This window comes from Somniosus microcephalus, chromosome 3 (genome assembly GCF_052327205.1).
Source record: "Somniosus microcephalus isolate GS21.2 chromosome 3, FLI_Smic_1.0, whole genome shotgun sequence".
Lineage (NCBI taxonomy): Eukaryota > Metazoa > Chordata > Chondrichthyes > Squaliformes > Somniosidae > Somniosus > Somniosus microcephalus.
The window spans coordinates 148461650-148483678 of NC_140989.1; the positions used below are offsets into that span (position 1 = coordinate 148461650).

Sequence of the window (22029 nt, forward strand, 5' to 3'; positions counted from 1 at the left end):
AGCAGGGGGAGGATAGTGAAAAACTTTTGAGGGCAGCCGAATTTGAGGAGGACACTCCATAATCCCTCACGGTTGACAGTGTCGAAGGCCTTTGTGAGATCAAAGAAGGCCATGTACAGTGGTTGGTGCTCTTCCCTGCATTTCTCTTGTAATTGACGTGTGGTGAAGATCATGTCCATTGTGCCCCTTAGTGAGCGGAATCCACATTGCGACTCTGGGAGGAGCTCTTCGGCCACTGGGAGAAGGCGATTGAGGAGGATTCTTGCGATGACTTTCCCTGTGGCAGATAGCAGGGAAACTCCTCAACAATTACCGCAATCGGACTTGTCACCTTTCTTGAAGATGGTCACAATTACGGCGTCTCTGAGATCCCCTGGCATGCTCTCCTCCTTCCAGATAAGAGAAATGAGTACATGAATTCGTGCCAGTAGTACTTCTCCGCCATGCTTTAGTGCCTCGGCAGGGATTCCATCTGCTCCTGAGGCCTTGTTGTTCTTCAGTTGTCAGATGGCCTTTTCAACCTCATGCCGGGCTGGGGTTGTGCTGAGATGGTGGTGGGTAGCATGCTGTGGGGTGGAGTTGAGGACACTCGTGTCGAAGACAGAGTCGTGGTTAAGAGGATCTTTGAAGTGCTCCTTCCAGCGGGCACTGACTGGTTCCCTGTCCTTGATGAGTACCTCTCCGTTCTTGGCCCACAGTGGGGAAGGGCCTTGGGTGCTTGGGGCGTAGATGGTCTTGACTGCGCTAAAGAATCCACGCACGTCGTGGTTGTCGGCTAGCTGCTGGATCTCCTGCGCTTTCTCCACCCACCATCTGTTCTTTAGGTCGCGATTTTTTTGTTGGACCTCGGCCTTCAGGCTTCTGTAGAGCTGCTTTCTTGCTCTCGAGTTCTGTTGCTGTTTCCAGATCAGAAATGCCTTGCGCTTGCAACTTATTAGCTCCTGGATCTCCTGGTCATTCTCGTCGAACCAGTCTTGGTGTTTCCTGGTTGAGTGACCGAGCGTCTCTTCACAGGTGCTGATTATGGAGGCCTTGAGTGCAGACCAGACGCTGTGGGCACTCTGTGTCTCTGCATCACTGGGAGTCGTCAGGTTGTTTGTGAGGCGCAGGCTGAATAGGGCTTTCTTAGCGGGGTCTTTGAGTGCTCCAGCGTTAATTTTCCTGCGGCATTGTTTCTGTTGCCGCCGCTGTTTTGGGGCTACATTGATGGAGATGACAGAGCGGATTAGGCGGTGGTCTGTCCAGCAGTCGTCAGCTCCTGTCATGGTGCGGGTGATGCGGACGTTGTAGGGGGTGGTGTGGGGTTGGCGCGTACGCCCAGTCAGTTATGCCTCTGACTGTTTGTGAGCAGTTCGAATCGCTCCCACGCCCCTCGGTTCTAGACACCGGACTTAGGTACAGGCGGCGATACAGAAAAGACTCGAGTAGACAGGTGATTTAGATGTAAGCAAAACCAAGATTTTTATTGAAAAATAAATTATGAAAAGTTACTAGTGTAAAATTTACAGGCAAATACAAAATAACTATACTTATACAGGGAATGGGGAACACACGGCACATCGAGGGAAAACGACTATCTTAACAATCCCCTTATCCTTATCCCACCCCCTATACCTAACTAGATTAAGCTATGAGGGGTCAGAATTCATGCTCACCAATCAAAGATCTGCTGAATCCAAAACAGCGGTGGGGTTTGGGATTCGCTCTTTGTGTTCTCTGGAGCCTGCCTTCGTCATGTGGTCTCGGGGTGCTGCAAGGGCATTGTCCAGGTACAAGTACCCCAAAGTTAAAGTCTCTGCTTGGGTACTTTACCTCGCAGGGTTGATGGTTCCTCTTCCTCGGGCGGCAGTTGGAGTTTGCATGAAGATAGTCGCAGGTCAGCTGGACTGAAGGCCCGATTATTTGAAGCTTTTCTTCAATCGTCTTCTTCACCACCTCGCCTCGTCGCTTCCCACCTGGCCTGGCCTGGCTTGTCCGTGTCCGCCTGGTGCAATGCCGGGCATCCCTGATGGAATGGGGAAGGCACGGGAAGTGGCCGGGCGGTAAGCGCGGGACGAGGGAAGAGCAGTAGCCACGAGGGCGAGGGGCCGGAGCAGGAGCCGGGAGCAAGGGCAGAGAGCAGAGAGAGAAGGTTGCCAGTGGGCCTACAATTATATTCCTTTGGATGGCCCTTATCTGCGCACCAAATCAGGTTAGTTCTTTGTCCCAATCTTGGCGGGCTAGTTTAAATAATTAAATTGCGCCTGGTGCTAAACTTAACGGTTCACCAGGACTAGCGCCCCAAACGGGGCGATACCGAATTTCTAGCCCTTTGTGTCTTAATGCGAGGAGCATTCGTAATAAGGTGGATGAATTAGCTGCGCAAATAGAGGTAAACGAATATGATATGATTGGGTTAACGGAAACATGGCTCCAGGGTGGTCAAGGCTGGGAACTCAATCTCCAGGGGTATTCAATATTCAGGAAAGATAGGCAAAAAGGAAAAGGAGGTGGGGTAGCATTGGTGGTTAAAGAGGGGCTTAACACAATTGAAAGGAAAGATATTAGCTCTGATGATTTGGAATCTGTATGGGTAGAACTGAGAAATACCAAGGGGCAGAAAACGTTAGTGGGAGTGGTATATAGACCTCCAAACAGTAATGCGGAGGTCGGGGATGGCATTAAACGGGAAATTAGAGGAGCGTGCAATAAGGGCACAGCAGTTATCATGGGTGACTTTAATCTACATATAGATTGGGCTAACCAAATTAGTAACAATACTGTGGAGGAGGAATTCCTGGATTGTTTACGGGATGGTTTCCTGGACCAATATGTCGAGGAACCAACTAGAGATCAGGTCATCTTAGACTGGGTATTATGTAATGAGAAAGGATTAATTAGCAATCTTGCTGTGCGAGGTCCCTTGGGTCGGAGCGATCATAATATGATAGAATTCTTCATTAAGATGGAGAGTAAAATAGTTGACTCAGACTAGGGTCTTGAATTTAAATAAAGGAGACTACGATGAAATGAGGTGCAAGTTGGGTAGGATTGATTGGGGAATGTCACTCAAAGGGTTGACGGTGGATGGGCAATGGCAAACATTCAAAGATCGCATGAACTACAGAATTTGTTCATCCCAGTTTGGCATAAAAATAAAACTAAAAGGTGACTCAACCGTGGCTAACAAGGGAAATTATGGATAGCATAAGATCCAAGGAGAGGACATATAAATTGGCCAGAAAAAGCAGTAAACCTGAGGATTGGGAGCTGTTTAGGATCCAACAAAGGAGGACAAAGGGATTAATTAAGAGGGGGAAAATACAGTATGAGAGTAAGCTTGCAGGGAACATAAAAACTGATTGTAAAAGCGTTATGTGAAGAGAAAAAGATTGGTGAAGTCAAACGTAGGTCCCTTGCAGTCAGAATCAGGGGAATTTATAATGGGGAACAAAGAAATGGCAGACCAATTAAATAAATACTTTGGTTCTGTCTTCACAAAGGAGGACACAAATAACCTCCCAAAGATGTCGGGGAATATAGAGTCTAATGAAAGGGAGGAACTGATAGAAATCAGCATTTGTAGGGAAATGGTGTTAGGGAAATTAATGGGATTGAGGGCCGATAAATCCCCAGGGCCTGATAATCTACATCCTAGGGTACTTAAGGAAGTGGCTGCAGAAATAGTAGATGCATTGCTGGTCATCTTCCAAAATTCGATAGACTCTGGAACAGTATCCATGGATTGGCAGGTAGCTAATGTTACCCCACTGTTCAGAAAGGGTAGTAGAGAGAAAACAGGGAATTACAGACTGGTAAGCCTGACATCGGTAGTGGGGAAAATGCTGGAGTCCATTATAAAGGATGTAATAGCAGAGCACTTGGAAAACAGTGACAGGATCGGACAAAGTCAACATGGATTTACAAAAGGTAAATCGCGCTTGACTAATCTACTGGAATTTTTTGAGGATGTAACTGGTAAAATAGACAAGGGAGAACCAGTGGATGTGGTGTATTTGGATTTTCAAAAGGCTTTCGATAAGGTCCCGCATAAGAGATTAGCGTGTAAAATTAAGGCACATGGGATTGGGGGCAAGGTATTGACTTGGATAGAGAACTGGTTGGCAGACAGAAAGCAAAGAGTTGGAATAAATGGCTCTTTTTCCGAGTGGCAGGCAGTGACTAGTGGGGTACCGCAGGGATCGGTCCTTGGGCCCCAGTTATTCACAATATATATTAATGATCTGGATGAGGGAACTAGATTTAATATCTCCAAGTTTGCAGACGACACAAAGCTGGGTGGGCGTGTGTGCTGTGAGGAGGATGCCGAGAAACTCCAGTATGATTTGGATGGGTTGGGTGATTGGGCAGAAGCATGGCAGATGCAATATAATGTGGATAAATGCGAGGTTATCCACTTTGGTGTCAAAAACAGGAAGGCAGATTATTATCTGAATGGCAATAGATTGGGAGAAGGGGAAGTGCAACGAGACCTGGGCATCCTTGTGCACCAGTCGCTGAAAGTAAGCATGCAGGTGCAGCAGGCGGTTAAGAAGGCAAATGGTATGTTGGCCTTCGTAGCGAGAGGGTTTGAGTACAGGAACAAGGATGTCTTGCTGCAGTTGTACAGGGCCTTGGTGAGACCACACCTTGAGTATTGTGTGCAGTTTTGGTCACCTTATCTGAGGAAGGATGTTCTTGCCATGGAAGGACTGCAGCGAAGATTCACCAGGTTGATACCTGGGATGGCAGGAATGACATATGAGGAGAGATTGGGTCGATTGGGCTTATACTCGCTGGAGTTTAGAAGAATGAGAGGGGAATCTCATTGAAACTTATAAAATTCTAACAGGACTAGACAGACTAGATGCTGGAAGGATGTTCCCGATTGTCGGGGAGTCCAGAACCAGGGGTCACAGTCTAAGGATAAGGGGTAAGCCATTTAGGACAGAGATGAGGATGAATTTCTTCACCCAGAGAGTGGTGAACCTGTGGAATTCTCTGCCAAAGAAGGCAGTAGAGGCCAATTCATTAAATAGATTCAAGAAGGAGTTGGATATATTTCTTAAGGCTAAAGGGATCAAGAGATATGGAGAGAAGGCAGGAACAGGGTACTGAATTTGGATGATCAGCCATGATCTTATTGAATGGCGGAGCAGGCTCGAGGGGCCGAATGGCCTACTCCTGCTCCTATCTTCTATGTTTCTATGTATTGTTATTCAGTTCTGTTTTAAATGTCTTGCCGCAGAAATTCTATCGAAGTTCTCCCGACCATTTTCCTAACTTCAGTAGTAGATTGGAAAAGATAGTCATTTACAACATTTCTCCAGGGTTTCTGCCGAAGTTATAGTGGCCGATTGGGAGAGAATCCATGGAAATTCCAGGTGTTCTGTTTTATATGCTTATCCGCTTATGTCTAGTCATCTGTGTATTGGAGTGCTTTTTGTCCTGCAGGTTGGGACCAATACCATGGACAATCCATTGCTGAAATATAGTGCAAAGGAATATTTCTTCAAAGCAGCACTGTGCCATTTTATTGTTGATGAGCTGAATGCTAAGGTGAGTGCAACTTCATTCTTAAGCTTCAGTGCTTTGGGGACTGGGTGCACAGTAGGACTTGTGTCGAATCGAGCTCAGACTGATGAGATGAAGGTTTATTTCTGCTGGTTTTAAGGTCCCTAAATAAAATTCGTTTGAACAATCTAAACCCAGTTTACCTAGGGCCACAGAATAAAACTGCCCCGGCAATCTGACTTGGTGAGAGCAGAAAAATGGCTGGTTAGAATGATGGAAATGTCACACTGGTGCAGGAAGTGGTGCAGTTCTGGGGATGGGTTTACAGCACACTTTTGGGGTGAAATAGAAATTAGTTTTACATTTGCACACCACTAACATCCTTCATCTGGGGTACAAAAACTCATCAAAGAATTTTAGGAAGGTGGGGGGAAAGAAAACCATTGCAGTGACGGCCATGTTTAGAAATATTAGCCTAGATTTTCTTACTGGCATTATTTGGGTTACTAGCAGAATTAAAATAATACTGGCAAATCTAGGCTATTGTATCTAAGGGAACTGCCTTTTACATTAGCGATTACTGAAAATACTGCACCTGGAGTGTTGTTGGTAGAGGTGGGTAACAGGCCTGTCTCTGACTGATTCACCTTTTGGTGATGCAGAGATATACCTTTGGCAGAGGACATGGATGGTGGTTGCTGTATAGAATGTACAAGTCTTCCTGGGACTGGGACAGTGAGTTTGGAACTTGGGCCGAGATGTAACCACATAAAAAAAAATTGTGGTGGGTGGGGAGGGACTATTTGTAGTAGGGGAAAGCGGGAGACAAAACCCATACCAAAATAAAATTGGGTGGAACACACCACCCTTCATTCCCCACCCCCCCCAGGGTTACATCTTATGAAAGGCAGGGAGAGAGAGAGAATAATATAGCATCAATGTACTGTTTCCATGTCTTTGTAAGGGGATGTAACTTGTGTGTGATCAGATTGGAGGCGTCTCTCTGTATTGGATACTCATGATGGGGATGCTAGCATTTTCTGTGTACAGGAATATCTTGCTAAGTGTACTTGGAAATGCTTCTTATGAACATAAGTATTAATATTGTAAAAATAATTTAAATATTTTCTTTTTTCCCGTCATTTTGATTTTGCACTTTTAATAAGTATGTAATAAAATTAAATTATTGTTTCCTCAAAGCTTGCTCTGGAAAAGTATGAAGAAATGTTTCCAGCATTTTCAGACTCACGGGAATGTAAACTTTTAAAGGTAATGCTTGAGAATCATTGCACTGTTGGTCTCTCAAAAAAGGGACTGCAATCTGGTAAGATGAATAGATATTGGCCCGTAATTTCCGATAGAAGGCTTCCTGCGTGCGGATACCTTCTATCGGGGAAAAAATCTACGTCCTTACCGGAGGGCTCCTGAGGTCCGGACACTTCCGATGCTGGGCCTCTCCATAGTCGAAATGCGCAGGACCCACATATCCCAGGGGCGCAGGCAGTTCGCAAGCATCCCTGGGATCACGTGGGCCAGGCGAGCCAATGAAAGAAGGGAATCCCCCTTCGTACTTTTGACAGACATGTCAAAAGTACGAATGGGGATCACTGAAAGACACTAAAACATTAAATAAATTTTTAAAAAACCATCATGTTTTTAAAATGAGTTAAAATGACATTAAATTAAATATTTTAAACAAAAATTAAATTTTTTGAGAATTTTTTTTACGGCGCTAAAAATAAACTTACCTTTTTTAAAAGTATTTTTTAACTTATAAATGAGTGGGGGAAAATATATTTTTTGCTTTTTAAAATTCTTATGATGGTAAAAGCAGGCCTTACGTAAGATTTTTGAGTGATTTCAGAGGCCCTTCTCCAGGTTAGGCGTCCGATCTGTCAAGAGGATTCTTCACACGCCTGAAACCGGCATTTCCGATGTCCCTACGGGTGTGTACACACCCGCAGCCATCGGAAAATACGGGCCATTGTATAACCGAGGCATATAGCTTTTTGAAAAAGTTTGCTTTTCAAATAGCTAATTAAATGCAGCAGCAGTGGAAAATTCTCAAAGGAACCAAGAAATCTAATCATTGAACATCAGTGGCCATCAGGACTGAGAGCATGAATCTCCAGAATACTCTTCTCATTAAAAGCTGAATTTCCATCACAATTTAAAGTTAAATTCCTTGTTATTTACAATCTCTTAATCTTCAAACGGGGGGGGGGAAAGATTTTTAGTTCAGTTAGTTGTAGGAATATGAATATATCTAGCCTGTTAATCCCAGATACTGTATAAAAGCTTATTTTCATGGCAAAATGCGTCATTATCATTTGCATGTGGTACAAATAGCTGTTACAATACATCACTTCCTGCTGTCCATCATTCTCTTTATATCTTCCTCCTTTCCTCATAAATCTCTTGCCTATTTGAAGACAACAGCCACAATTCTTTACTGAAATAAACTTTGAATTAAAAGTCTGAACATTTTAACTTGCATGCCAGTGTAATAGAATAAATTATATAGAATGCAAGTGGCAGTGCTGGGGACTTGAGTTCTGGTCTTGGGCAGTACCAAGGACACAGGGACCACTGGCGCTTCCCAGGGTCAGGATCGGAGTACCTGTGGCGGTAAATCTTGCAGTCCAGTTTCAAGGTTCAGGGAAAGGCTTGGCCCCAATAAGTATTAAAAAAAAGAATAGTTCAAGAATAAACCAGAATAAATAATCATATCATATCAACAGAAAGAGGCAGAATTAAAAATATCAGTTACAAATTATTTGATAAGGTTCCTAATTGAATATCTATCCTCGGAACATAGACAGAGCCATAGGGGGTAATAAGGGGATGCATTCTTTCCCTCACAACAGTTTTTTTTGGCATGTGGTATGGCCTACTCTCCAAACCCCAGATAGCCCCTTTTGTTATGTTTTTGTCTCTACCTCTGCGTGGTCACTTTGTTCAGCATGGCTGGTGTGACAACAGTTGGATAATAACCCCATTGTACACTCACATCTGCATTTATAATTGACTTTTTTTTTGGATAGAAATTGCTTGAAGCTCATGAGGAACAAAATGGTGAAGCTTACACCGAAGCAGTAAGTACTGGCAAGTTGTGAAACGTACACAGGTTATATTGTTTCAGATTTTCAATTAGTGTGTTTTAAGTAAAATGCGTTTCGTGAACCTAGGTCTGTATTCATTGTGATGTGAGAGTTTAGGTTTGTTAATTGTTTCATCTATTGAAAGAGTTCAGGAATTATTGATCTAATGCAGGTGCAAAATATAGGGTGGCGTGCAACGTTCCCACTAAGCTGGTCTGGAGGTCCCGCGCAGGCCACTCACTGGCTTTTAAATGGAAGAAACCGCGTTGCGAGAACATTTGAATGGGCCATGTAGCCAATTACAGGGACCGCGCACGGGGGGGGGGGGGGCGGGAAATAAGAGGGAACATTGGTGCGTATAATTCATTTTCTCTGAGATACTCTTGGACTGTTGCATTGACTCAACTTTTCTATTGAGAAACTTCAACTCCTGCAAAGCCCTTTTTTTTGCACAACAGAAACAAGATTGGACAGAGAAGGTAAATTGGTGATACCAAACTGGATTTGAAAGCCTGTAAGTTGTTGGAGGAAGGGAAGAGCGAGGAAGGTAAAGAATTCCAGAGTCGAGGTTTTGGGATAGAATGAGTTAGAGCAGGAGTTGGTGTAGTGAGTTTTAATTTCAGTGCAGGGAGGAAGAAGAGCATGTGAACTATCATGTATTGAGTTTAGGAGGGGCAGGATAGGAAAGTTCAGAAGCCCTTGCCATAGCAGCATCAATTCAAATAGAGTAACAAGAAAGGTGCCAATAAAGATAAAACTTGGAAACCGCAGGTGAGAAGAATCGCTAATTAAATTAGACTTTACTGGATATTGGTGTATAACCACCTTATTTTTTGCTGCCATCTCTTTTTTAATTTGTCCGTCTTCTTTCAAGCTCAAGCTCACAACAGCAATCATTTCTTATACAAAATCGAATGATGAGAGTTTGAAACAAGATGGCTATCTCAGCATGTTTATTCAGTGAGCAGCTGAGCCACTCAGGCCATGAAGTCCTGGATTTGATCCCCAGTCTGTGCTGATTTACTCGATCCCAGTTGGGGCAGCAGCACAAATGTTGCAGTGCCCCTAGATTAGGGAGAGAAAAATTGGCCAAGGCTGTGTTCCTGATTGTTATCCAGTGACCCCTACCACCTAGAAGGACAAGGGCAGCAGGCGCATGGGAACACCACCCCCTCCAGGTCGCACACCATCCTGACTTGGAAGTATATCGGCGTTTCTTCATCATCGCTGGGTCAAAATCCTGGAACTCCCTCCCTAACAGCACTGTGGGAGTACCTTCACCTCACGGACTGCAGCAGTTCAAGAAGGCGGCTCAGCACCAGCTTTTCAAGGACAATTAGGGATGGATGATAAATGCTGGCCTTGCCAGCAATGCCCACACCTGTGAATGAATTTTTTAAAAATCCCACAGAAAGTGTGGACATTGGACTTGCCCACCACCATGGTCAAATAACATGCCAGCATTCATTGTCAAGTTTCACACACGAGTGATGGTTGTGGCTTAAGTACTGGAGGGCTCCAGTGTATCCCAACATAATAAAGTCCTTTGATAAAGTCCCACATAAGAGGTTAGTGTGCAAAATTAAAGCACATATGGGATAATATACTGGCATGGATTGAAAATTGGTCAACAGACAGAAAACAGAGAATAGGAATAAATGGGTCTTTTTCGGGGTGGCAGGCGGTGACTAGTGGGGTACCGCAGGGATCAGTGCTTGGGCTCCAGCTATTCACAAGATATATCAATGATTTGGATGAGGGAACCAAATGTAATATTTCTGAGTTTGCTGACGACACAAAACTAGGTGGGGTTGTGAGGAGGATGCAAAGAGGCTTCAAGGTGATTTAGACAAGTTGAGTGAGCGGGCAAGTACATGGCAGATGCAGTGTAACGTGGATAAATGTGAAGTTATCCACTTTGGTAGGAAAAACAGAAAGGCGGAGTATTATTTAAATGGTAATAGATTGGGAAATGCTGATGTACAAAGGGACCTGGGTGTCCTTGTACACCAGTCACTGAAAGCAAACATGCAGGTGCAGCAAGCAGTTATAATAATAATAATAATAATCAACTTTATTGCCATTGTTAGTGCACAAGTGCAGTATAACGAAATGTAGGCTTGCGGCTCCCGAGAGTGTACATTTAGATTAAGACATTTAAACATTCAACATTCATTTAGCTTGTAATACATTAACATAAACATAACCATAATAAAGTGCATTGGCAGATGTGCAGGCTTTAGAGTTTATTTGTGGAGTTCAGTAGGATGACAGCCCTGGGAAAGAAGCTGTTCGTAAATCTGGTCGTTCGGGTGCGAATGCATCTGTAGCGTCTCCCAGATGGCAGGAGGGCGAACAGACTGTGGCTGGGGTGGGTAGGGTCTTTGATGATGGTCCGTGACCTCCGTAAACAGTGTTTCTGGTATATGTGCTCTATGGTCGGTAGCTGGGTGCCGGTAATGCGTTGGGCAGTTTTGACTACCCGCTGCAGGGCTTTCTGGTCATAATAGCTACAGCTGCCATACCATACTGTGATACAGTTTGTCAGGATGCTCTCTATTGTGCAGCGGTAAAAGTTAGAGAGGATCAGGGGTGACAGGTTACATCCCTTCAGCCTCCTTAGGAAATATAGGCGCTGCTGGGCCTTCTTCACCAGAGAGGAGGTATTGAGGGACCAGGAGAGGTCTTCCGTGATGTGGACTCCGAGGAACTTAAAGCTGTCCACCCTTTCCACCACAGCCCCATGGATGTGGATGGGGGTGTGACTTCCGCCTTTAGACTTCCTGAAGTCCACAATGATTTCTTTGGTTTTCTTGATGTTAAGGGCCAGGTTGTTATCGGCGCACCACTTCACGAGATGCTGGACCTCCTCCCTGTAGGCTGACTCATCGTTGTTGGTGATCTGGCCTACTACCGTGGTATCATCCGCAAACTTGATGATGGTGTTGGAACCATGAACAGCCACACAGTCGTGGGTGAAGAGGGAATAGAGGAGGGGGCTCAGCACACATCCTTGTGGGGTCCCCGTGTTCAGGGTCAGCGGGGGGGAGGTGTGGTTAGGGGGGGCAAATGGTATGTTGGCCTTCAATGCAAGATGATTCAAAGCAAGACTGGGGGGGGAGGGGGCAAATGGTATGTTGGCCTTCAATGCAAGAGGATTTGAGTACAGGAGCAAGGATGTCTTACTACACTTACACAGGGCCTTGGTGAGACCACATCTGGAGTACTGTGTGCAGTTTTGGTCTCCTTACCTAAGAAAGGATATACTTGTCATAGAGGGAGTGCAGTGAAGGTTCACCAGACTGATTCCTGGGATGGCAGGACTGTCGTATGAGGAGAGATTGGGTCGACTAGGCCTGTATTCACTAGAGTTTAGAAGAATAAGAGGGGATCTCATTGAAACGTATAAAATTCTGACAGGGCTAGACAGATTGGATGCAGGGAGGATGTTTCCCTTGGCTGGGGGTTCTAGAACGAGGGGTCACAGACTCGGGATACGGGCTAGGACATTTAGGACTGAGATGAGGAGAAATTTCTTCACTCAGAGGGTGGTGAATCTGTGGAATTCTCTACCACAGAAGGCTGTGGAGGCCAAGTCACTGATTTTATTTAAGAAGGAGACAGATAGATTTCTAGACACAAAAGGCATCAAGGTATGGGGAGAGAGCGGCAATATGGTATCGAGATAGAGGATAAGCCATGATCATATTGAATGGCGGAGCAGGCTCGAAGGGCCGAATGGCCTACTCCTGCTCCTATTTTTCCATGTTTCTAAAATATCAATGCCTTCAGGAGAAGAGAAAAGAAATTGAAAGTACGGAAAAGGGGTGGATTTTAATTTGCAGTGGGTATCCGGCGGGAAACTGCTCGCGAGTTAATTTCCCACCCACGCGCGGCAGAATGAGGCCTCATTAATCACGCCGCCAGACGAATTCCTGCCTGGAACAAACGGGAAGTGGTTGCTGGGCTGCGGAAAATCAGGACGCCAGCCAGCATCTGTTAAATGTGGGGAAGGGGTTTCTGGAGGGAGTCCGGGACAAGGGAGGCATAAACTTCCCTTGTGTGGCCCGGAAGAGCAAGGAAAGTAAACAAACTTACCTTGAACGGACTCTTTGTTTCCAATCCTCTTCTGATAGGCCTTCGCCCCGGCAGGAAAGCCACAGCGGCTTCCCTGCTCAGGCTTGAGTTAAGATTGTAGTCTGGGCCCAATAATGTCATCGGGCCCTAACCTGCATTTTTAAAGAAGGAAACAGTCGGCCTTGGGTGAGCAGCTTAGCCACCTGACCAGCTAGCCGGTATAAATCGGAAATGGCGGATTCCTGGTTGGTAAGTCACCTGGTGGATTTTAACTGCTTACCTGTCTGGTTTATGCTGGATGGGTAGGATTAAAATCTCTCCCCAAAGTTTACATAGGATATATTTTTTTTTTAATTTATTCATTGATGGGATGTGGGCGTCGCTGGCTAGGCCTGCATTTAGTGCCCATCCCTAATTGCCCTTGAGAAGATGGTGGTGAGCCGCCTTCTTGAACCGCTGCTGTCCATATGGTGTAGGTACACCCACAATGCTGTTAGGAAGGGAGTTCCAGGATTTTGGCCCAGCGACAGTGAAGGAACGGCGATACAGGTCCAAGTCAGGATGGTGTGTGGCTTGGAGGGGAACTTGTTGGTGGTGACGTTCCCATGCGTCTGCTGCCCTTGTCCTTCTAAGTGGTAGAGGTCGCGGGTTTGGAAGGTGCTGTTGAAGGAGCTTTGGCGAGTTGCTGCAGTGCATCTTGTAGATGGTACACACTGCAGCCACAGTGCGCCGGTGGTGGAGGGAGTGAATGTTGAAGGTGGTGGATGGAGTGCCAATCAAGCGGGCTGCTTTATCCTGAATGGTGTCGAGCTTCTTGAGTGTTGTTGGAGCTGCACTCATCCAGGCAAGTGGAGAGTATTCCATCACACTCCTGACTTGTGCCTTGTAGATGGTGGAAAGGCTTTGGGGAGTCAGGAGGTGAGACACTCGCCGCAGAATTCCCAGCCTCTGGCCTGCTCTTATAGCCACAGTATTTATATGGCTGGTCCAGTTCAGTTTCTGATCAATGGTAACCTCCCAGGATGTTGATAGTGGGGGATTCAGCGATGGTAATGCCATTGAATGTCAAGGGGAGATGGTTAGAGTCTTGCTTGTTGGAGATGGTCATTGCCTGGCACTTGTGTGGTGCGAATGTTACTTGCCACTTGTCAGCCCAAGTCTGAATGTTGTCCAGGTCTTGCTGCATATGGACACGGACTGCATCAGTATCTGACGAGTCTCGAATGGCGCTGAACAGTGTGCAATCATCAGCGAGCATCCCCACTTCTGACCTTATGATGGAGGGAAGGTCATTGATGAAACAGCTGAAGATGGTTGGGCCTAGGACACTGCCCTGAGGAACTCCTGCAGTGATGTCATGTGATTGAGATGAATGACCTCCAACAACCAAATGCCAACTTCCTTTGTGCTAGGTATGATTCCAACCAATGGAGAGTTTTCCCCTTGATTCCCATTGACTTCAGTTTTGCTAGGGCTCCTTGATGCCACACTCGATCAAATGCTGCCTTGATGTCAAGGGCAGTCACTCTCACCTCACCTCTTGAGTTCAGCTCTTTTGTCCATGTTTGGACCAAGGCTGTAATGAGGTCAGGAGCTGAGTGGCCCTGGCGGAACCCAAACTGGGCATCAGTTAGCAGATTATTGCTGAGTAAGTGCCGCTTGACAGCACAGAAAAAGGATATACAGCACAGAAAAAGGCCATTCGGCCCAAGCAGTCCATTTCATTTATGCTCCACTCGAGCCTCCTCCTGTCTTTCCGCATTAACTATCAGCATAACCCGCTATTCCCTTCTCCCTCATATGCTTATCTAACCTCCCTTTAAATGCATCTATACTATTTGCTTCAACCACTCCCTATGGTAACGAGTTCCACATTCTCACCACTCTTTGGGTAAAGAAGTTTCTTCTGAATTCCCTATTGGATTTCTACTTTCAGTTGGATTAATATTGCTTTCCAAAATGAAACCATTCAACTCCATTCATCTTGAATTAATTTGTGTTGTACTATATTTAGTGTTGTACCGATGAAATTCTGAATTAAAGGAATGTTTTTGACATGTTGGTCGCTACCTAGGTATTTCTAGGTGTTTTTTAGCAGATGATATATTCTCCAGTAGTTCTGTGTGGAATATAAAATTATGCTTATCTGAAATATTCCTATTAATTGAATGGGCTTTATTTTTGTCTGATCCTGTAGGTAAAAGAATTTGACTCCATATCACGTCTGGATCAGTGGCTTACGACTATGTTGCTGCGTATCAAAAAGTCCATTCATGGAGAAGGAGATCTCAAGTGAAAGCTTTGCATACATTGAGGCACTTGCCAAAATTGTGACATGCTATTTTGTGTACTGGGCTGTGATAAACATGGATATACCTGTTTCAATGTTAATAGTTCAGTTTAGTTTTGTTTCGTTTGTGTAATCCACCAGATTAATGTACCATTCAACTATATTGTGCCCATTCTGCTGATTAATGCCCAATTTGGGAACTGATCCCAGCCACAAGCATCGCAGCACTATGAAGGGCACGGTAAGACACTTTAACATTTTGCTTGAAAACCTTTCTGAATGCTCGTAAAGTAAAACGTTCTTTTTTTTGTGCTAGTGCAAGTCTATCAGGTAGTAACTAAATACTGCGGCAAAGGATTGTGAAGAAACGCATTTTGTAAGAAAAGTGTTGGAGTACAATTTCTGAAGTTCTTGTGCTCTGAACAACCCTGTAGTTCATGGTGCAAGTTCAATGAATGGCACACCAGTAATACAAAAACAGATATGTTGTTGACCCTGTAGTGACACAAAATGTCCCAGTTGCAAAGTTTAATCTGCACCGTTCCTTCTGTATGTAGCTACCAAGGAGTTCTTCTGGGAGTTGATTTTAATATCGTTGGTTTTTTATAACCAGTTGGCAGGATTTATAGATGACTATAATGATGCAAAGGAAAAGGTCAATGTCATTTTTTTTCATTTTTTATTTAAAAAATGCTTTTGGTTAATCATACCATTTAGGGTTGTGAATTGGATGGTGTATGTAAACTGGTTGGTTATATCTGATTTTTAGAATGGTTTAAGAATATACTCGAACACAATTATTTCTAAAATGTAAATGCTTCATCTTAAGATAATCTATGGCCGAAGTAGAATTTTTTAAAATTGGGATTTGTTTTTTAACCACTTATGCTACTATTATGTAATTTTTTTTAACCTAGAGTGTTCATGGACACAGTGGAAAAGGCTTGTTTCAAACTAGTTATGTAATATAGTGGCAGCCACCAGTTATTTCTGTTTACAATGCATAGTTGATAATGTGGAACCTTTTCCAATTTACAAAATGTCTAAATGGGTTGTAACTACATGAATGTTCTGCGTAATTTTTTATATAAAAGGAAGGTTTTTGTAAATCCAGAACTGCATATTTTGTGAAAGGCTTTTGCAAGTTTTTCCGTGTGTGTGTGTGTGTGTATATCAAAATTTATAACAGTCTATGTTGTGTATGTGCCTTTAAGAGAAGAACTGATTCTATACTGCAGTACCGGCAGTGACCACCCCTGCATATAAAGCCATAGCAGGCTTCTGTATTTCAGGCTTGAATTACTGTCTGTTCAGTAAATACCTGTTTTATTGTTCTCCTGCAGTCTGAGTATTATTGATTCTCGGACACTACACTGGCGACGGGCAGGTTTGAACTCACCTGCAGTACTGCATCACCTCACGGGGATCTTTTCCCTGAAGAGAAGCTTCTTGGAGGTCGAAGTCAGAATGGCGGGCGTCGACTGTGGGCAACCGCCCAGGGATCCATCGGAGAGTTGCAGGGGAGGCTGTGGAGAGCTGGGCCTGGCTCCCCAGTTGAGGTGTTCCAGCAAGTCGTGCTGGTAGCAGGTAGTGCGCTGACCCTTCCGGACTGCGGCGGGCTCGGGCTCGATCGAGCGGCTCTGCAAAGCGGCCGTGCAGTGTCGTCGGGAGGAAGCGAGAGAGAGAGGGTGGAGTGCACAGGGCGCGGTTGGTGCTCAAGAACAGGGCAGCGTGGAGAGGATAGAACGCAGGGAAGGAAAAGTGAGACGCGCCGAAGCCGCGGGTCGCCGCCATTACCCTGTAGAACACTAGGAGCAACGTGGCAGCAAGGGGAAGAAGGAAAAGTGCGGGAGGCGCCATTTTATTTCGTTGGGGAAGAAGGAAAAGTGCGGGAGGCGCCATTTTATTACATTGGGGAAGAAGAAAAAGTGCGGGAGGCCCCATTTTAAATCACCCAAGATGCCGAAGAGTGGCAGTATCACTGCTTTCGACAACGAGGTAGAAGACTGGACCACGTATGTGGAAAGAATTGAAGTGTACTGCAATGCCAATGAGGTGGCCAATGGAAAGAAGGCGTCGGTATTATTAAATTTGATGGGCGCGAGAACGTACGGCCTATTGCGGAATTTAATTACACCAGCTAAACCAATGGAGAAAAGTTTTGAAGAGATTGTTAATATCTTACAGGAACACCTAAACCCTACACCGCTGCTGATAGCAGAAAGATTCAAGTTCTATAAAAGAAACCAACACAAAGATGAGAACAATGCTGACTATCTTACGGAACTATGCAAGTTATCGAAGCACTGCCAGTTCGGAGCAGGACTGGCAGACACCTTGCGGGATAAGTTTGTCTGCGGGCTCCAGAGTGAAGGAACCCAGAAACGACTACTTTCGGAAAAGGACCTGACGCTAGAACAGGCTTTCAGCGTGGCAGTATCCTACGAAGCAGCAGCACGGGGAGCTGCGGAAATACAACAGAAACCACAGGAATACAGCGCTAACGAAATGGCGTATGGAGCAGAAAAGTGCTATCGCTGCGGCAGAACAACCCATGATCAGAAGGACTGCTGGGTTAAGGACAAAGTATGCAGGCAATGTGGGAAAATGGGACACATAGCAAGAGTCTGCAGGTCGGGAAAGAAAACCAACACTACAAGAACTACTAAGGAAAAGTACAAGAAAGTAAAGAAATTGACAGACTGTAGTTCGGAAGATCAGGAGAGTGATAAGGACTCCGGGAGCAGGAGACTAAGTTGTCTAAAGTTACACAACGTGATCGCAAAGGAGGATCACCAAACCATTTGGGTCACCCTCATGATAGCAGGGTCCCCAGTAAAGATGGAATTGGACACAGGATCAGCCCTAACTGTCATGAATCGACGAGACTATGAGCGGCTATTCTCACACATACCCTTGAAGGACACGTCCATTGTATCGAAGACATACACGGGACAAAAAGGTCTACCCCAGAGGAAAAATAAGGGTGCCAGTTGAATACAACGGCAAGGAAACACAGAAACTGTATCTATATATACTACCAGATGGAGGACCGCCATTATTGGGACGTGAATGGATCCGAAAAATACAATTGGATTGGCATTCCATTCAGGCGCTAAATGTGACTGATAAAAAGGATGATGACGTCACACCTGGACGACTGTCAAAAATTCTAACTGATGCAAAAGAGGTATTCCAACAAGGACTTGGGACTCTAAAAGGAGTAACGGCAACGATAAAAATCGAAGATAACGCAAACCCAAAATTTTCTAAGGCCAGACCGGTACCTTACGCGATCCGCCCAGCCATTGAAGCAGAGCTGGAGAGTCTGGAGCGTTCGGGTGTGCTGTCCAAGGTGGACTGGAGCGAGTGGGCCACACCCATCGTTCCTGTAATGAAGAAATCATTGAGCAGCACGCTTGGGGAACCGAAGAAGGTTCACATCTGTGGGGACTTCAAGGTAACCGTGAACCCAGTCCTGCACACAGTACAATATCCACTTCCACGGATAGAAGATATTTTCGCCTCACTATCTGGAGGGAAACGCTTTACAAAGATTGATCTGGCCCAAGCGTATCTACAAATGGAGGTGGAAGAAGCGTCTAGGAAATACCTCACGATAAACACTCACAAAGGCCTTTACCAGTACAATCGACTGGTATTCGGGGTAGCATCAGCCCCGGCTATTTGGCAGAGGGCGATGGAACAAGTCCTGCAAGGGGTCCCGGGGACCCAGTGTTATTTGGACCACATCCTGGTTACGGGCGAAAATGACAGTGAACACCTTGCCAACCTGGAGCAGGTGCTCACAAGATTACAGGAATATGGGCTACAAGCCAACCGCCCCAAATGCGAGTTCTTCAGGAGACAAATCTCGTATTGTGGCCACATGATTGATGAGGAAGGGTTGCATAAGTCGCTGGACAAGATTGAGGCTGTAGTCAAAGCTCCAGCACCGGAAAATGTGTCGCAACTGAGGTCGTTTCTCGGGTTGGTGAACTACTACCATAAGTTCTTGCCAAATTTATCTACAATTCTGCACCCACTGAACGCCCTACTGCAAACTGGAGTAACATGGAAATGGAGTGATGAGTGTAAGCGTGCCTTTCACAAATGTAAATGCCTAATCACTTCAAAAGAAGTATTGGCCCACTACAATCCAACACTACCAATTCGGTTAGCATGTGATGCGTCTCCCTACGGCATCGGAGCGGTGCTGTCACACAAATTCCCTGACGGTTCAGAGAGGCCAATAGCCTTTGCGTCGCGCTCGTTAACCTCAGCCGAGCGTAACTACACCCAGATTGACAGGGAGGCCCTCAGCCTGGTGTGGGGGGGTGAAGAAGTTCAATCACTATCTGCACAGGCAGAAATTCACCCTACTGACTGATCATCAGCCCCTGGTCTCCATTTTTAACCCAAAGAAGGGCATTCCGGTGATGACGGCGCAACGGCTGCAAAGATGGTCACTTTTTCTAGGGGCACATCAGTACGACATAGAGTACAAGGGTTCGAAACAGCATGGAAACGCTGATGGGCTGTCGTGCCTACCGTTGCCTACGGTAGAGGAAGCACCTGCAGTGGACCCTGTTGAGATATTCCATGCGACCATGGTCGAATGTCTACCTGTTACAAACTCAAGTATAGAGAAGGAAACCCGAAATGACCCGACACTCTCTCAGGTCTATGATTTGACGGTGAAGGGATGGCCAGCACATGGCGACTCACTGTTGCCAGCATTCTCGCCAAGGAAAGAACAGCTGTCAGTGTGCCGGGGGACCTTGATGTGTGGATCTCGAGTGGTAATTCCACCCAAGTTGAGAGATAGAGTGCTCAATAAGCTTCAGAAGGGTCATCTGGGAGGGGTAAAAATGAAGAGCCTAGCCAGGGCGTTTGTGTGGTGGCCGGGAATCGATAAAGAAATCGAGGCTATGACCAAGAGATGCACAGGATGCCAGAAGGTCCAAAACGCTCCACCACAGGCCCCGCTACATCCATGGGAGTGGCCCTCATCTCCATAGCAACGGGTACACATTGATTTTGCTGGTCCATTTATGGACTCAATGTTGCTAATCGCTGTGGACGCCCATTCGAAATGGCCAGAGGTCATCAAAATGGCCTCAACCACCACGGAGAAAACTATTGCAGTCCTACGGACCATCTTCGCCAGGAATGGCTTGCCAGAACAGATTTGCTCCGACAATGGGCCACAGTTTGTGTCAGAGGATTTCCGGAGGTTTCTGAGGAATAATGGGGTGAAGCATTACACATCTGCCCCATATCATCCAGCCACAAATGGATTGGCTGAGAGGTTTGTTCAGACCTTTAAAAAGGCCATAAAGGCAATGCATAATGACGACATACCACTACAACACAAGGTGGATAATTTCTTGTTTGCTTACCGGAATGCGACACATGCAGTCACCAACCAAGCTCCAGTCATAATCTTCTTCAACCGAAGGCTAAGGTGTCGCCTGGATTTGCTCAAACCAAACATAAGACGAGATGTTGAGGATAAGCAATTCCAGCACATAAATGAGAAGCCAACCAGGAGCTTCAAGATAGGGCAACCAGTCTTGGCCCGCGACTACCGAACAGAAAAATGGCAGCCAGGAACGATATGCACATAGCAGGGACCACTAATGTACACAGTGGACGTTGGAGAGAGCATCGTGAGATGCCATGCTGACCAGATTCTAGAGTCACAGGAACAAGCCAAACCCATACCACGAGCAGGTGCACCTGGTAATCAACCCGAAGTACAGATTGCGTCTACCTCAGAAGCAGTGGTATTGGAAGCTGACGAACCAACCAATGACAATGAGCCAGAATCAACTCCACTGCAAGAACAGGATACTCGAGAAAGGCGCTATCCAGTCAGGATCAGGAAGCCTCCTCAAAGACTGAACTTATAAATGATTATTTCAGTTGATGTATATAGTACAGAGAAAATTGTAATTGTAATTAGTTATTATTTAGTTATTAAATGAATGTTATGTACTGTTTATCTAAAAGGGGAGGAATTGTTGTGTATGTGCCTTAAAGAGAAGAACTGATTCTATACTGCAGTACCGGCAGTGACCACCCCTGTATATAAAGCCATAGCAGGCTTCTGTATTTCAGGCTTGAATTACTCTCTGTTCAGTAAATACCTGTTTTATTGTTCTCCTGCAGTCTGAGTATTATTGATCCTCGGACACTACAGTCTAAATGTTTATCTTGGGCCTCAGTTGAATAGTTGTACTGCTTTGTGTTGTACATGGGTGCAAGTCCATGGATGCAGTGTTAGTCTGGGCAGGTGTTCAGCTGCCAACTATTATTGGGAACACTGTTGCAAAACTTGAGGTAAAGCTTCCAAAAGCAAATGATTCAGTTGGCCACTGAAACATCTAGCTATGTTTGTGCTTAAGGCATAGGAGAGATACTGTAATGGTGATGTTGGGGCCTGGTTATTCCATGTAAGTAATTAATGAAAAAGGTGATTCCACTAATCAAATATTGCCTTCCACATATGGATTTAATTAAGCAGTATTATCTTTAACACTTTCAAGACTTTGTACATAAAGACCATTCTACCAATTGACAAGTAGAATTAATGAGCTGAATGAAGAACTAGGGGGGGAGGAGGAGGTGCGTGAGCAGGAGGTACAAGTTAATTCATGTGTCTGGCTCCATAACATATACTTCATAAAATAAATACATTCCATCCCCATTTGCAATCTTTAAAAGCCGGGCACTTTACATATTAGAATGAGGTGCATGTTATTGTGAGTGTTTCATAAAATATCCTAAAGCTGGTCAGTGAGGTTCAGTAGTATAATGCACTATGAGCTGCTTTCTCTAGTTGTGATGTACACATTTTAAACAAACACATGACTGCATTTAATGTGACATGGCGTTTTGTTTTGTGATACTGTGTCATCAGACTTGACCTTAAACTAAAACCTTTAATCCTGCTTTTGGGCTTCAAGCTTGTTTCTTCAGTGAAATCGGCTACTTGACTTGAGGATTCACCTTGCATGAATAGGTGTTTTATGTTTTAAAATATTTTAACTTGCAAAATGTAAA

At 45.1% G+C, this 22029-nt stretch overlaps 1 long non-coding RNA gene across 1 annotated transcript; it reads left to right on the forward strand.

The window, feature by feature from the left end:
• The first annotated feature begins 8447 nt into the window (after positions 1-8447).
• On the forward strand, positions 8448-16082 carry LOC147121468 (uncharacterized). Its single transcript, XR_015077552.1, has 2 exons — positions 8448-8588; positions 14869-16082. It is a non-coding gene; the product is annotated as an uncharacterized LOC147121468 (long non-coding RNA).
• Positions 16083-22029: the final 5947 nt, after the last annotated feature.